General features: G+C 42.3%; 1 protein-coding gene and 1 pseudogene across 3 annotated transcripts in view; both read right to left on the bottom strand.

The window, feature by feature from the left end:
- MTSS1 (MTSS I-BAR domain containing 1) overlaps nt 1-17163 on the bottom strand; it is a 150075-nt gene that overhangs the window by 77840 nt on the left and 55072 nt on the right. The window lies entirely within an intron of this gene.
- On the bottom strand, nt 11226-11345 carry LOC136650335 (5S ribosomal RNA; annotated as a pseudogene).

Genomic DNA, 17163 nt, shown 5'->3' with positions numbered 1-17163 from the left:
TTACCCATGAGCAAGTCTCATTTACTATCATTGTTAAAAAAAATATACACAGCAGCTTGTTAAAAGTACAGGTCTGTAACATTTCCCCAGAGGCAGTCACATACCATGGTAGCATCAAGTCTAATATATAAAGAATAAAATATTGACATGAATGACGACCCACCTGAAATTGGCTCATGACCCACCTACTGTTACCAAAAAGGGCTGTTATGTTTTAAGGGGAATTATTATATTACCCTTTTGGAAACCTCAGGATCGCAGGCTGGATTACAAAACAGCGTAATGCAGAGAAAATCCCTTGTTTAGCTTAAAGAGGAGACTGGGAGAAAGATAACTTTCAATCAAAGATTATATTTTTATTACAAAACACACAAAGGTAATCATAATACATTTCTTGGTTCTAGTACTTGAAAAATGTACCTAGCTTTTATGGTGGTTGCATGTGCTATGTATTTGGTGCATCTGAGAAGGAATCAGAAACGGATAGGTTGTAGGGAAGGATTTTAGGGGTCCCTTAATCTGCTAAACCCAGTTTGCTAACTAGAGATGGGGGAAGAAGGGAGGAATAGATGGGGAAGAAGGGAAAGAATTTCAGAAACGCAGGATAATTACCTGTCCTGGGGAGCAGCTGGGGAGGGGAAAGTCCTGTTGAGGACCTTTTGCCTTGGAGGGGGCAGCCAGAGAGAGAGCCATGTGGCGGAGTTCTCTCTTAAATGGGGCTTGGCTGACCTGGAAGCTGACCTAGAAAGACCGGATGTATCCCAGAGCTGTGCGCATGCTCAGTATACACAGTAGGACACGTGGAGCATGCAAGAACATGATGAATGGGTATCAGCCATGACTGGGGGAGGGAGGCAGTTTGCATAAGGAGCTTAAGAGTGATAAAGCTACAACAACAGAACAATAGACTTCTTCCTCCGGAGGTGCATGCTTGTTTTGCATAACAGTGATTGAATCAGGAGGCATCCCTGCATTGCTAGAGGTTGTGCAAACTTGTGACTTCTACCAGGGCCTTGGAAAAGTGTACTGGGAGGAAGGGTGTCCTGTATTCTGAGGTTTGACCTGCATGAGTTTTAGTCCATAATACATACAAAATCACAACTTGGAAGGGAAAAGGAGATTTTCACGTAACACTACTGGGTCCTGACCCACAGTTTGAGAAACACAGCTCTAAACAATATTATCCTACAATCAAAATCCACATAGTAAGGCTGTGTGCACACTGGCCTCTATCCCATTCACGAGCTGCTTGCAGCTCTCTGGCCCAATTGAGAACCTCTGCTGCATTGTCATTAAAGGTATTTTTCTGCCTCCACTTTAGCCCTATTTGGGCACTTGTCTCCAGTATTTAGGGTTTAGCTCTAGCATGCACTTATGACATGTGCACTTTGCTCCACCACAACACTCTCCCCATGATCACCCTTTGTCTGCAGTAACAAATATTCATCAAGGGGAGGACAGAAGTGAGCTTCATGAATGTGTCATCAGTGCATTCTAGACAGGCCTTCAGGGTAAACCCTAACCACTGGAGATGAACACCTGAATAGGTAATTTCATGGTGAAATTTTTAGAATTAGTTTTAGGAGTCAAACATGTTGACATAGACAAAGTCTGACAACTCACTGGTGTGTTCCAAGAGTCTAACCTCTAAAAGATTACCTGTTTCAGGCTAAAAAAAATAGCCTATATTTAAATTCAACAAGCAGTGTAATCCTAATTTGCGCTGGAATGGGGAGGCTGGCAGGTCTGCCCCATATCCATCATGAGTTTGCGGCTGAAAGCAGTTCGGTTTTATGGCACATTTGTGACCTGGGACTTGCACCGGCTTAGCGCAATCTCAGAATTGCTCTCTTAATAACTTGAATAGTAATAGAATCACATATTTTGGGAGATTTTAACAAATATGGACCAAATCCACCTGAGCTTGCCAATCACATGAGTGCGTTTGTGCTCAGAAGCCAGAACATTAGAAGCAAGTTTCCTTTAAGCAGTAAAAAGGGAAAAAGCACCAGGTCTCATTGCTCAATAAGAATGAGAGTAAGAAACTTTTTTTTTCTTTAATTGAAGCTGAATATTCACGTAAGTGACTTGGAATATCTTAGTGGCCAGGTCCTGCAAGTGTTCTCTTTCTGGAATTACAGCCATGACCTATTTTAACACTGCATGGTAGTACAGAGGCAAGGTACACATCAATTGACAAAGGGCATCCAAAGGCATATAAGTCCTCTTTGGATGAAGAGTCAAAAAAGCCATGCACAAGAGGCAAGCATCTCCCAAACTCTGGAGAATAAATGCAACCTTGGCATAGGAAGACTTCCAGTGTACATGTTTCTGAGCCACAGAGCGGCGGCTTCACTCTACAAAACAGCATGCAAGTGTTCTTATGCTTTGTGATAAAGCAGTTCTAAACAAGTACAATAAAGACAATATTATGTGGGTGCTTATTCTAAATCTACTTTCATGGCACTTTCAAAAGTCTCCTGACTTTTTGGTCAGTTCATATTGGGTTTCAAGTGTGCCTGCAGTAGTGCTTATCCTAGGGCTGATATCTGACAGATGTGTGATGAGAAAAGGGTAGGAGACCCAGAATAAAATACAAAAGGAAAGTTATGCTAAAGCCCACGCAACATGGAGCCTCCATTTTGCAGGCTCTGCATTTCACAGGACAGGAAGTTTCCATTTAAAACAGTCCCTAACAATCCAGAGGACTCTACACTTAAATACTTGTTTACCACTGTACTGCCTAACACAGATTAGCACTGGAGGATCAACTCTGACATCCAGGGGGGCCAAAAGGAACACCATTTTCTAGATTCCATCAACAGACCACTCCTCAAGAAGAAAAGATACAGTAACAGGCAACTTCATTTCTAGGGAACAGCAAAGATCTGCCACAGGATTATCCATAATCCTACCATGACTAACCATCTTACGCTACCATGAAGGAGAGGCTGAAGATCATATTTCTCTCCTTTCCTGAAGGCAAGTGGATTTGGAGAAGGAATAGAAGGACAAAATCTAAAGAGTTAGAAAACAGCACCACATCTGAATACGTGGATGGCCTATATTAGTGCCTCTACTAACAGTTAAGCGCCACTACTAATTTTATTGTTTGCCAAAATTAAAAGTTCAATGTCGGTCAAAGGAAATGAATGAAAACAACCCTTTTCACATTATTAATCCATTTCTGTCCAGCCCACAGGTGTATGCATTTGATCCCTGTTGTGTATATGCAACGTAGGGCAGAAATGGCTTAAAGCACATACAATTGAATGCGTATAGGTTTGGGCTTATAGTAACAGACTTGCCCCACATATACACAACACATAAGATTATGTACTGTGTATGTGCGGATTGTACGTACAATCCAGTGAACGTGAGCAGGCTGGGGTGAGACCTGTCACTGCAATCCCATGCCCCACTCTATACACATTCATTGAACAATCTTAGGTAGATGTTTGTATTGTCTGGGTAACTGTGGCATCAGCTTGTGCTCTCTCTGAAATAAAATTAAAGTGTTTTAAGTTGTTCAATGACCTTGTTCTATACTCAGTATGGGACACTAGTATAAAGAGTATTAGATAATGTATCATTCATCCAAAATTATATTTAAGAACCAATTTAAACACATTCTCAAAGTACTCTTCACTAGACTCTGACCCAGTGCCAGTACAATACTGGCCAACTCCTAAACAGGACTATACCAGGACTGCCCTGTGGGCATGAGAGCTCCTTCCACCTTCCTCCTCATGTGAGAACTGCCCCCCCCCATCTTCAGATCTCACAGTGGTACATGCAGTTAAATGTCAAGTATGGCTTGCAGAAGTGCTGGTGCATCCCACCCACCTTTGCAAACCTACTTCTAACCAGAGATGAAAATTTTGGGTTTGAGGCTAGCCATGGCCAGCAAAAGTGTCAGTGTAAAAACAACACCGCACATGGTTACCTCTGCAAATGAAAGCCAGGACAGAGGAGATGCACAGATAAGCCCTCTTCCCATCCCTTGTAACCTTTAGATAGCAGGCAAAACCATGGCTGTTTCATTGTTCCTTTGGCTGCAGCTGATGGGGTACGAAGGGCTATGTGGTTCCTCTGTGAGTCTTTTTGCACTGTTATGTGATTTTACATTTTTAAAATATTTATCATGATATTTTAAATGCTGGTGATCCACTTTTGGAGCCATGGGGCCAAAACAGGAGATAGAAATGCTAAAATAAAATAAAATGAAGAAAGTAGAGTATGCAATAGAGTATGTAGAGTATGCTCCTGTTTAGGATACTGGCCAGTGTTGCATCTGTACCTGTAATACAGGGGAGGTATTAACAGCTTAACTTGTTTCTAAAAGAAATATTTGCACACAACATAATTGCATTTGTTAAATGGGGCTGCAACTTATGCAGCTCAACAAAGCACTAAACAAAGACAAGGAAGTCAACAACCACCAAAGTCAAAACAGGAGTCAGGCAAGGAGCATTCAATACCACATGATGACCTTGTCAATTACAAGCCAAATGTGTTTCCAATATCTACAACAAGCCATTTCATATAATAAAGGCTGGGTCACTCAATTGATCCTATTTTCTTTGAAGCAGCTCGGTTTAACACAACATCAGCAGGACAAAGATGCTATAAGACCATCAGACTGCAATTGCTCGCCTGTTCACCAGTGAGTGCTCACTTTCACTTCACAGGAAGAAGTAGACCCTTGCAAAAAGGGCTGCACGTTCAGATTTACTTCCACTGCTAACGCAAATGGCTGCTGTTGGGGCCAGGAAGCTCAGTATTCCCACTAGGAAATCTATACTCAGAACCAATTCCTGGGGTAGTTGGAAGGTCTACAAAAATCCTCCAGTACCCAAGAAGTGGCACTTCCGCACACACTTCTTTCAGCAAGGGAGAGGCATTCATTTCCTTCCACCCACACCTAATTTTACAATGGCTACCACAATGCCTTTTTATGGAAAGAAAAACACATTTTGAGAAGTATCAAACGTGGCAGTCAGAAGAATGCATGAGTACTGCTCTAGTTCCACATAATACAGGATTGGATTATCTTACATTTATTCTCCTCCCAAACCATCGCTAAAATTAGCATCTGAAAAAAGGGTCACTGCAGTCTATTACTATTTAAGAAACCAGACCATATGACATGGAGGATCTGAGCTACAGGCATTCCTCCTCCCCGCATCAGTGGAGCTGGTATCTGCTGTTTAACTTAACCGTGGATCCAGGGGGACCTCCGTGCCTCCCCCAGTACTTGCGTACTGCACGCTCGACAGAGACTAACTGATTGTTAAAAGAAAGCAGGAACTGTCCTGTTTCCTGTTTAACCCACCTGCCTTTCTTGGAAAAGGACTGAGGTCTTCCCACCTGCCTTGCAAAACTATATCAAGGACACATCTGCACCACTGACTGAAAGTGGAGTAACAGTCATTTCCCTCTTCCTAGGGAACCCCTGGGAATTGATGTTTAGGGGTGTTGCTCTTTGATCAACTTTTCTATGCCAACCCAAGACGTTGTTTCAACAGGCCTTTGTCAACCTGTTCCAGCCTCCCCTTCAATATTAGGCTTATTTTTCCTCTCTGTAGTTATCTGTGTTGCTCATTAACATTTTTTTTTCCTATCATATTTTCAGTTGCTTTCTCAACTTTGTGGTTGTAGTCACCTCAACTCAATAAAGAAAGGCAGGATATGTATTTTTAAAATATATAAATACATTCTCAGGCCTGTCAACTAAGATTTCCAGGTTTCTTTGAAGAAATTGGTGACAAAGTGCTATGAAACCAATGTCAGCTGCCAGTATAAATATGTCTCAACACGGAGGATCCGTGTGACTTTTTTTGTAGGCTTCGGAACCCCATAGTTTCAGTGTAACAGAGTGATTAGATCCATCCCCCTCCGGCCTCACAATCAAAATATAGAAGTGGAAGAAAATAATTTTTATATAGGTATTACTACTATCCCTTACTAATTATATAACGCTTTCAATTTTCCAAGAGTTGATTTTTATTGTGTTAATTCTCTGAATTGCGTCACCACTGTTATAATTTCTGTATACTGGAATTAAGATGGAAAGGTACTTGGTTGAGACCATCTACTCACTTTAGAGCAGAAGCAGAATTTGAATCCTAGTTTCCCAGATTCAAGTCAAATTCTCTATAGCAGTGGTTCTCACACATTCAGCACCGGGACCCACTTTTTAGAATGAGAATCTGTCAGGACCCAACGGAAATGATGTCATGACCGGAAATGACGTCATCAAGCAGGACCATTTTTAACAATCCTAGGCTGCAATCCTACCCACACTTACCCAGGAGTAAGTTCCATTGACTATCATTGTTAAAAGAATGTACATAGTAGCTTGTTAAAAGCACAGGTCTGTAACATTTCCCCAAATGCAGTCACATAACATGGTACCATCAAGTCTAATATATTAAAAATAAAATATTGAAATGAATGGGGACCCACCTGAAATGGGCTCATGACCCACCTAGTGGGTCCTGACTCAAAGTTTGAGAAACACCGCTCTATAGCAAACAGAACTTTAGCATAGAAGGCAGGCAGGTTCAAATGGGAGAATTGCTCTAAGGTACTGGGATCACCGTGCCGCTTCCACACAATGAAGTGCGCATGTTCTCATCTGCCTACTTGGCTGTGTCATTCAGGACTAACTGTAGCTCCTGAACTGTCTTCCAGAGTCATCCCACACCGACAGCATTGTAGAAATAAATGCTTAAAGGTTACAAAGATATGAGAAAACCATATCATTACAAAGATATGGGAAAATCTATGAAAGTAAGTTCAGCTGAGAGAAAGCAGTATGTACCCAAAGCCATCCAACAAATTTTGTGCCCAAACATTGATAGAGCCTACATGTCTATTGAACCAACATTCACTGCACCATTGTCAGAGATAAAGTGATGAAGCTCTAGTCTGTCTTTGCGTGAGTAATTTCTCCAGTAGCAAATAGAAGAGCTATCCTTAACTAACTTGCTTAAAAACAGTCAAGTCTAAAATGTATCTTAAACAGCTAAATTGGCCCATCAGGAGTCCTCCACAAAACATGACGATTGTCAAGTAGCTTCAGGATTAGAGTAACAGTCACAATTTTCAAGAGGGCTCCCTTGAAATAAAGAAGCTGACTCATAAAAATGAATTACAATCCATCTTAGAATGTACTAACTAATAATCGAGAGCTTCAATTTGAGATTGCTTTCCCATGCTAATTTAAGGGCAACACTGAAATGACAGCTGAGCATCATATACATCTTTGAACAAACTGTTCCAGATTTCTATGAGCGTACTCTGTGCTGTGTAACTATTCAACCAATGGTTTACAGCAGGGGTGCCCAAACCCCGGCCCTGGGGCCACAAGGCCTCTCAATGCGGCCCTCAGGGAGCCCCCAGTCTCCAAGGAGCCTCTGGCCCTCCGGAGATTTGTTGGAGCCTGCACTGGCCCGACGCAACTGCTCTCAGTGTAATGGTGACTGTTTGACCTCTTGCGTAAGCTGTGGGATGAGGGCTTCCTCCACTGCTTGCTGTTTCATGTCTGTGATGCAGTAGCAGCAGCAAAGGAAAGGCCAGTCTTGATTTGTGCAGGGCCTTTTATAGGCCTTGAGCTATTGCAAGACCTTCATGCATTCATATAAGTTCATCTTTAATATATTTATTTATGTAAACTTATGTAAATTTATTTAAATTTTAAATGTAAATTAATTCTTCCCACCCCCAACAGTGTCAGAGAGACGATGTGGCCCTCCTGCAAAAAACTTTGGACACCCCTGGTTTACAGGAAACATTTCATGAGAAGAACATCTTCAATGCCATCTTTACCTCTGTTTTGATTTTACTGTTTATAGTTTATCACATCAACCTCCATAGAAATACAGGTGCAGCCTATTTATCCACATCAGTTCTGTTCAGTGACTCGGCGTGATTAACAAAAAACACGTTGTGCTGAATTCCATAGTTACGCAAATACACTGCAGCCTGACACTTCCAGATGGAAGGAAACTAAGGCAGCTGTTATCAATCCCCTCCCCACCGTACTCAGCCCTCCCCGTTGCCAGCTGTCCCGCTGAGCTTTTAAGAGTCCAGCTCTATGCATTTCTACTCAGAAGTAAGCCCCATTCCAGTCAATGGGGCTTACTCCCAGGAAAGTGCGGAGAGGATTGTAGGCTAAATCTCATGCTTTGCTTGGTGGGAAGGCTTGCTTGTGTCATGATTGCCTGTACCATGGGGGGGGGGAGAATTCGGCAATACTCCCTGGGTTTTTTAAAGCAATCTCCTCTGTTGCTACCACACCTGTCCCTGTTGTGTGTGTGTGTGAGAGAGAGAAAGAGCTCCACCTTGCCGCATGTGTTCTGGCTGCAGAGATTTTTTGCCCCCCCTTCCCCTCTTCAGCCTCTTTGCTGGCTCAGGGGCTCCAGGAATGTTACTGTTCCTTGCAAGGTGAATCTCTTCCAGGGCTCCAGGGCTACTTCCCTGCCTGGGTGAGGCAGAGCCTTTTTGTAGTGTTTTGGGTTGCCTGGAAAATCTGCCTGCCCAGTGCAGGGAAAAGGAGGCAAAGGTGTGTGTGACTTTCGGTTCCCCCACCCCATTCGCAGATAAAAAATCCGTGGATAAATAGGCTGCACCTGTATTCACAATTTTGCTAATCACGAACGGGGAGAGGTTATAGATGAACTGTCCTAATCTAAGCAGTTAACAAAAGTAACTGAAGTGACAGAAGGCGTCAGGACATGTACATGGAATGACTGTGCGTGTCTAAATGTGTGGAGCCAGTCAGACGGACAGGGTATTGTTCAAACCATTCCTTCCTCACTTAATACCAGGCATGCACTCAAAATGCACATCGTGGATAGGCATCTGGTATAGACCACAGTCATGACCCTATTCCATGCACAGACCTCAGTTGGATCCAAATTCCTCCCTGCCACTGATTCAGCCAGGTCTCTGTAGTACACAGCAAATTGGTCTTCTTAACCCTGCTTATATCATGATTGAAAGATGCTTTGTTTTGGAGTAAAATGGCATTAAAAAACAAAGAATCAGTAGGAGGTTCACTAAGCACTCCCCCACCCTGCCCTCTCGGTGGGCAGAGAGCTTGAAAAAGTGACAACTGTCTGACTTCTTTAACACAACTTGCTGCTCTCATGTTTTAACTTCACCTACCTCTATATATGATAAGAGGTTCATGCCTCCTTTTAAACACAAGACGAGAAAAAAAGATATTCCAAAGAAGGGAAGGGGAAAAGGCTACGATGGTGATCTGAAATCTCTTCCAACCACCCATCACTGCCTTGGTGATTGAATTTCTTTAATCCACAGGTCTTACTCAGTTCCAAGTCCAGGTTCAAACCTCAAACACAGCCTTGTTTGGAGTACAGGAAAAATACGGAACAGAGTGTACTACAGAGTTTTGCATCCATGTGTATACAAAAAGCCCCTCAAAGTGTACACTGTTGTACAAGCCACTACTGTGTGACTGGCTCCATCTGCACAACTTGCCATTAAGCAACATGCTCTGCCTCTTCAAGCTTCTAATTAGGCTTAGAAGTGGCACCAACTCTATGGAATTCCCTCCCTTTTGATTTAGAAACTGCTCTCTCCTTGGAGATTTTCCAGGAAGACCTGAAGACATTTCTTTTCAGACAAGCCTTCTGAGTTCTTGGCCTTTTTGACAACATTTGACTTTTACAAGCTTAGAGATTTTAATAAGATGGTTGCTTCTGCTCTTCTGTTTTATTGAATGAATGAATGAATGAACGAACCTTTATTAGGCATAGATAGAGAAATCATAAAAGCAAACATAATTAGTCCTGATCCCGTTTATCAAAAACGGCGTTAAGATACTAAATTACTAATAAAACATTTACAGTTCAACATAAAATATCAACACTTTTGACAAATTACATTAAGAAGGCTTATAAATCACCAAAAGTAAAAATTTAGAAATTCCCTCTAGCACATCTGGTGAGCAGTCATTTAGGAGACACTTCAGTTTTGCCTCATCTGAAAGCCCATTCAATTTGCCGAGAAGTGGAGTCAGGTAAGTGTGGAGGGATCTAGTGTGCCGAGGACAATAAAAAAGAATATGTATGATTGATTCAACATTTCCCAAATTACAAGGGCAGAGGCGTTCTTTATATGGTATTTGCCTATATCTGCCTTCTGTGACCTTGGATGGAAACACATTGAATCTTGCCAAAGAGATTGCACGACGTTCAGAAGGGTTGATCAGAATACTCAGATAAGGAGCCATCTGCCCATACTTTAGCGGGATAGAGAAATTAAGAGGGGAGCAAATTCTAGAAGCAAGTTCAAAGAGGTTTTGTGCCTCAATGTCTAGCATTCTTTGCTTTACCCTTTGATAAACTCCAGGGAATGGATAGAAACTTAAATAATCCAATGAAAAACCAACTGATTCAATTTTTGATTTAATTTGGCTATACCATTTAGAAGAACCAGACTCAGATAGCATTCTGGATAGGAGACTGCCTGGTTTCACATTATAATGTAATTGGAGCCAATAGTGTATGGTTAAAAGCCATGCTCTTGATACTATAAGCGATTGTCCAGTCTCCAAACATAATGCAGAGTATGGTACAGATTTAGGTAAACCCAGGATAGCCCTCAAAAATTTAGCTTGGATACTCTCAAGGGTGTGATTTATAGAGCTAATCCAGATAGGGCACCCGTACAGGAGCTGTGCCGATACCTTGGCATTAAATACCTTGAGAGCAGCTGGTATATAACGATTGCCCTGACTAAAAAAGAATCGATTGGTGCTCTGCAAAGTGACACGGGCCAAGTTGGTAACCAATTTTTGATGAGTACCCCAGCAAAGATTGTAGTGGAAGTGAATTCCAAGGTATTTAAAGCTTTTGACCTGTTCCAGTTTCTCCCCTCCAACAGAGGCACAATCTAAATTATAGAGAATGGTTTCTAGAAGCTGTTATGCACACTCTAAAGCAGTGGTTTCCAAGCTGTGAGTCAGGACCCAATGGTGGGTTATGACATGATTTTTGGTGGGTCCCCAAAGGGTGGTGGAAAAATCAGATACAGTAGCTGCTAATTACCCTGCAAAGAGATCAGCTCCTGCAATTTGCAAGTATGTGTAAATAGAGGAGACAAACAACGGTCTTTTCTCTGATTATAAATAAATATTTCTTTCTAGATCTTTTTTTGGTTGGCAACCTTCAGTCTCGAAAGACTATGGTAGAAGTCTACAGCACCAAGTATTCCCAGGCGGTCTCCCATCCAAGTATTAACCAGGCCTGACCCTGCTTAGCTTCTGAGATCAGACAAGATCAGGCATCTGCAGGGTAACAGTTGCTGCATAGATCTTTTTTAAAGTTTGGTAAACCTAGGTGGGTCCTGGATAGAGTGTCATTTAAAAAAGTGATCTCAATGCCAAAATGTTTGGGGAACACTGCTCTAAAGTCTTACTTTGGGGACTGATGGATGTGGTCAGCAAAGCACAAGGACAAGGGATGGGACAATAATTCTGCTTAATAGGGTCAATGGCAAGGACGCTGAGAAATGTGGTAGACTGTAACACACTTTCAAGTTTCTCTCAGGAAGTTCTTCTATGTAAACCACAAATTATTAACCTTACGATCTGCAGTTATGTGCTTAGAAAGAGTTAAAAAGAACCCTGTAGGACAGACAATATCCATATTCAGCAAACTCCATGAGAACTTATTTCCTGACAACAGCATTTCTCTTCAGAAATTAAATCCCTTTAGGGAGGAGGAAGGATGCAAAGGAGAAATATTCAAGATCTATTTTGTCTGTATAAGGCGAATGCCTAGCTTATACTGTTTCAGCTTGAAATTTCCCACAGCAAAGAAACTTGGGGGTAGGGAATGTAGTCTTTGGTTTCAGTGAACACTTAGCAGTACACAGAAGATTCCTAAGATTCCCTGTGCTCATAGAAAACCAAAGGATAGTGGATATCTTACGGTTTATGGCAAGAACTGTGTCCCAAAGCACAAGGTTATGTTTGAGTTATGTTCACTGTGGGGCTTGCATCCTCGCAGTCAATTTTTAAGCCACCAAGGAGCTGTAACATATCACAGTTTGCATTAACTCTATTTTCTGGTCCAAACACGACAACAATAATTTTCAGAATGAAGACCGCCTTTAACCCCAACGATAGGAGAGCCAGGATGGTATGGTAGTAACCATGTCAGGCAAGGGCCAAGGAGACACAGATGCAAATCCATACTCAGCCATGCAACTAATCGGGTGATTCTGGGTCAATCAATCTTAGCCTTGTAGGGTTCCCATGGAGCCCTGTACAAGAAAGGGCAGGATACAAGTTCAAAAAAACAAGGGGTGTTCCATTAAAAAAAAAATTCCACCTTTCATCTTTGTTTTTTTTCTTTATTCTCCCCCCCCCCATTTTTTCTCATTCATGCCCTCTTTCTTAAGATAACCCCTTTTTAAAAAGGGGATAGAAAAAATTGTGTACCATATATAGGACTAACTGGCTGTGACCCACAAATTCAAAACCAACATAGAGGATCCAAATGGGCTATGGAGGAACTCAAGGCTACACCCTCTAGCATCTTATATTTTCCTTATGACATCACCTCCATAGAAGTAGATACCTTTCAGGACTGTGATACCATACAATCAGGACCAAACTGGACTTACAGCATGCATTTATGTACACAAGTGTGCTTTCTACCAGAAAGTTCCTTTTATTTGTTAAAAGTCATGGGGGTGACCCTAGTCAGGACTGGGCCAAGAAGAAAGAAGGTAGTTCAATTCCCCCTCACACACACACACACACACACACACACACACACACACACACACAGTTTTGAAGTCAAAGATCTCTCATTTACTCACTGTCTCATGCATACACACTACACATGGCAATATACACATTCCTGAAATCACTGCTTCAGTTGCAAGTCCTTGCTTTGAGACACACAATTTTTGGCTCAAAAATGGCACTCCGGGCACCTCCCCTTACTCCACATATTCCAGCTCCAAACAGAGTCATCCCACCCTCCACTCCTGCACTTCTAATAGGGCATGTTTGTGCAGGTCAAGTCTGACCCTCAATGAAATTAATTCTCAAGTCCCCAAAAGGGGAAAGAAAAAAAAAACTCCTTAGTAGTGGGAAAAGGTTGTTTACAACTAGCAAGCAGCTCTTTAAAATTCCTTGGAATTTTATTCCTTGGAAGCACTGATGCCATGATCTGTCCAAATCCCTTTCTCAGCAAACCACAAACTAATTTTTAACTTAGTATTTCCTTACTTTTAATATAAAGTAATATAGACAGAAACAGGGAGTCAAACTGGGAACTGAAGAGGAGAAAAAGGGGCTCAGTGAACATGCGATCAAGAAGTATACCATCATGGCCTGCAGAGACCTCAAGGGAATTTGGCATCCAGATACACTCTTGTGACCTAAATTGAGTACACTATCTACTGGCTGTTAACTATGCAATGAGATCCATTTAATCCACAATTAGCCCAATTCCCTGAGAGGTCTGAGATGAAGTAATCTTACATGATCTGTTTGCAAACTGCAAGGAAGTTCCAGGTGTCTCAGCACAAGGCCAACATGGCAATTCTTTAAGTTCCACAAAAAGAACTCAAAATAGAGATGCTGAAATGCTACACACTGCATTTTGGCCCTGTTGAGCATGCAATGCAGATGGACAAAAATATCCATTTTCCCCCTAATGTCCTTTAATAAGCTAGATAGTAAATAACTTTATGAAACTTGTTCAGGAAAAAGTCGCCAAATGAAGAGTGCCTACTGGCACTCAACTCGGCATTCAAGTTAGACAGGTGAGCTAGCAGATAAAGGGACACAAGGGAAGGTATAAGAACCAGACAAAGACAGAAGCTAGCAGGTACACAGAACAAGAGACTCAGTACTGACCAAGTATTAATAAACCAAGAAAGATCAGCAAGGTTCAGTGAGATTCAGAAGGTAGCGGGTGGAGGTTTGGAAGGTGAAAAACTTCCATCAACCCAATCCATTCCTTGGGTTCATTTGTCACCAAAAACACCAACACTGAATCCTGCCAATTCTGACAACCAGGCATCAAGATCCATTTCACATAGGACAGTATTCCTAATCAGAGATCATCTTCGCGTAAAAAAAAGAGCCATTAAAAATGTACACAAACTGGAAAGAACATGCAAATGTCTATTTTGCACCAGTTTTCCAACAACTGTAGTTGCAACAAAGCATTACTGTCTACATGTTTTGTTTAGGCAATGCCTCCTTTTTCCAGGTAAAAAAGGAGAGGTGTGAAATGGCCCTCTTTGAGGCAAACAATTCAGCACAGCTTTCCCCTCTTACAAAATGGAGTGACCTGGTATCCTACACCACATGACTGTTGGAAGCACATTTTAATACAAATTTCTGAAGCTGCAGTGTGATTTTTAAGGAGAAAAACCGTTTCCTTCAAACATAAAAGAAATACAGCTTAGCAAAGTGGGTTAAAAAGAAAGGGACCTCTCTACTTCTGATAACTGTCTTATTTTAAATGCACACCTCTCCATCAGGGTGAATTGCATGACAACCAGCATCAGGCAGGGGCACTGTTCCTGCTGCAGAGATCATGCCTCTTGTGCCATGCTGCTCCATTCAGTTCCCCCACCAGCTCCTGGGCTTCAAAACCAGCATGATTTACAAATCCCTACATGCAGGGAATGGTAAAACTTGCCTCTACTTGTAAGTTGCAAAGTGCTTTTTTGATCCCTGGTAGCAGGAATAACAGGAAAGTCTGCATAGGGGTAAACGTGCAAGTGTTAGCTTGCCTGTGCCACTCCACGCAGGCAGCTTAAATCAGCAGCTAAAAAGACACTTGAGTAGACTGGGGGTGAAAGGACTGAGGAAGGGAAAGATGGGACTGTGTGGATATTTTGGTATCTTTCTGCCCACCTCTTCTCATCACAGTCCTTATGCAGACGAGTGTTAATGTTCTATACTAGACAGCCAAGAACAGCACACTGTCAAACAGCAGCTGAAAAGAGTCTGCAAACTATGCAACAGTTGTTTTCCCATGTCCAACAAGACACACCAAGCTTGCTCTAATAGATTAAATTTAGATTATACTTCTCTCAACCCAGAGGAATTCTATGCACTGAATGAATGAGGTGGGAGGGTTATTTTAAAAATGCACAGCCACCAACTAGAAACTTTATTAAAGTTCTTTTTCCTAAAATTCCTTCTAGAATTTCACAATTTTCACAATGGAGAGAGGTGAAAAGCAGTGTGCCCCAAGGATGTCCTGGGACCGGTGGTCTTCAACCTCTTCATAAATGACCTGGAGACAGGGGTGAGCAGTGAGGTGGCTAAGTTTGCAGACAACACCAAACTTTCCCGAGTGGTGAAGACCAGAAGTGATTGTGAGGAGCTCCAGAAGGATCTCTCCAAACTGGCAGAGTGGGCAGCAAAATGGTAGATGCGTTTCAATGTAAGTGTAAAGTCATGCACATTGGGACAATAAATCAAAACTTCACATATAGGCTAATGGGTTCTGAGCTGTCTGTGACAGATCAGGAGAGAGATCCCGCGGTGGTGGTGGACAAGTCAATGAAAGTGTCCACCCAATGTGCAGTGGCAGTAAAGAAGGCCAATTCTATGCTGGGGATCATTAGAAAAGGTATTGAAAACAAAACAGCTAATATTATAATGCCATTGTACAAAACGATGGTAAAGCCACACCTGGAGTATTGTGTCCAGTTCTGGTCGCCACATCTCAAAAAGGATATAGTGGAAATGGAAAAGGGGCAAAAGAGCAACTAAGATGATTGCTGGTCTGGGGCATCTTCCTTATGAGGAAAGGCTACGGTGTTTGGGCCTCTTCAACCTAGAAAAGAGACGCCTGAGGGGGGACATGATTATACAAAATCATCAATTTTGTATTTCCCATACAAAATTATGCACGGGAAGGATAAAGTGGATAGAGAGATGCTCTTTACACTCTCACAACACCAGAACCAGAGGACATCCACTAAAATTGAGTGTTTGGAGAGTTAGGACAAAAGAAAATATTTCTTTACTCAGCATGTGGTTGGTCTGTGGAACTCCTTGCCGCAGGATGTGGTGACAGCATCTGGCCTGGACGCCTTTAAAAGGGGATTTGACAAGTTCCTGGAAGAAAATTCCATTACGGTTACAAGCCATGATGTGTATGTGCAACCTCCTGATTTTAGAAATGGGCTATGCCAGATGCAAGGGAGGGCACCAGGATGCAGGTCTCTTGTTATCAGGTGTGCTCCCTGGGGCATTTGGTGGGGCCGCTGTGAGATACAGGAAGTTGGACTAGATGGGCCTAAGGCCTGATCCAGTGGGGCTGTTCTTATGTTCTTAAACTACAATTCCCAGGAGGCCTTGCAGGTCTTCTTGTTGTCTGGTGTGCTCCCTGGGGCATTTGGTGGGGCCGCTGTGAGATACAGGAAGTTGGACTAGATGGGCCTAAGGCCTGATCCAGTGGGGCTGTTCTTATGTTCTTACGTTAGAAACAGCATCAGTGCCACTGTGGTACAGTATGTCCATAAATAAGGTGTGGAGTTGCTGAACAGGGTTGGGTGCACACAAATGACAGCATCTTAAACCAAACTGGATGCCAGTCCATCTGAACACAATACTGATTACGCTATAACTGGCATGCGCTGTCCAAGATCTCAACCAGAAACCATGCCACCAGTTCCTTTTAACGGGATACGTCTGGATTGGAACTGATTGGATCTGGGACCTTCTGCATGCAAAATTGTACTCTACTGCATTCAACTTCCAACCCTTGAAGCCCACATTTACTTATACCAGGCACTGATCTGGAAGCACCCAACACAGAGGGACTGCTACAACTAAGTAGGTGTGGATCTGATCAATTGGACAAGGAGACCACAAACTACCACTGATGCTTCTATTTTTACATGCCTCGCTTCTGAAGAACGTGGATGGAATGGTAAAGCAGATCAATTTCAGTCACATTAAATTCTGCTTGGATCCATTCTCATGCTATTGCCTAATCAATCTTTCATTCAGATTAAGACCGATTGCCTGAGAAAACAAAAGGGGAGGCTGATGGAAGTTGTGTAGAGACAGAAACTCATGACTAGGCTCTGCTGATGCTTAAGAAACAGGCTGACCTGTGATATAGACCAATAGAGGAAATG

The sequence above is a fragment of the Tiliqua scincoides genome, chromosome 4, assembly GCF_035046505.1.
Source record: "Tiliqua scincoides isolate rTilSci1 chromosome 4, rTilSci1.hap2, whole genome shotgun sequence".
Lineage (NCBI taxonomy): Eukaryota > Metazoa > Chordata > Lepidosauria > Squamata > Scincidae > Tiliqua > Tiliqua scincoides.
This window is presented reverse-complemented; position numbering and strand designations above follow the sequence as displayed.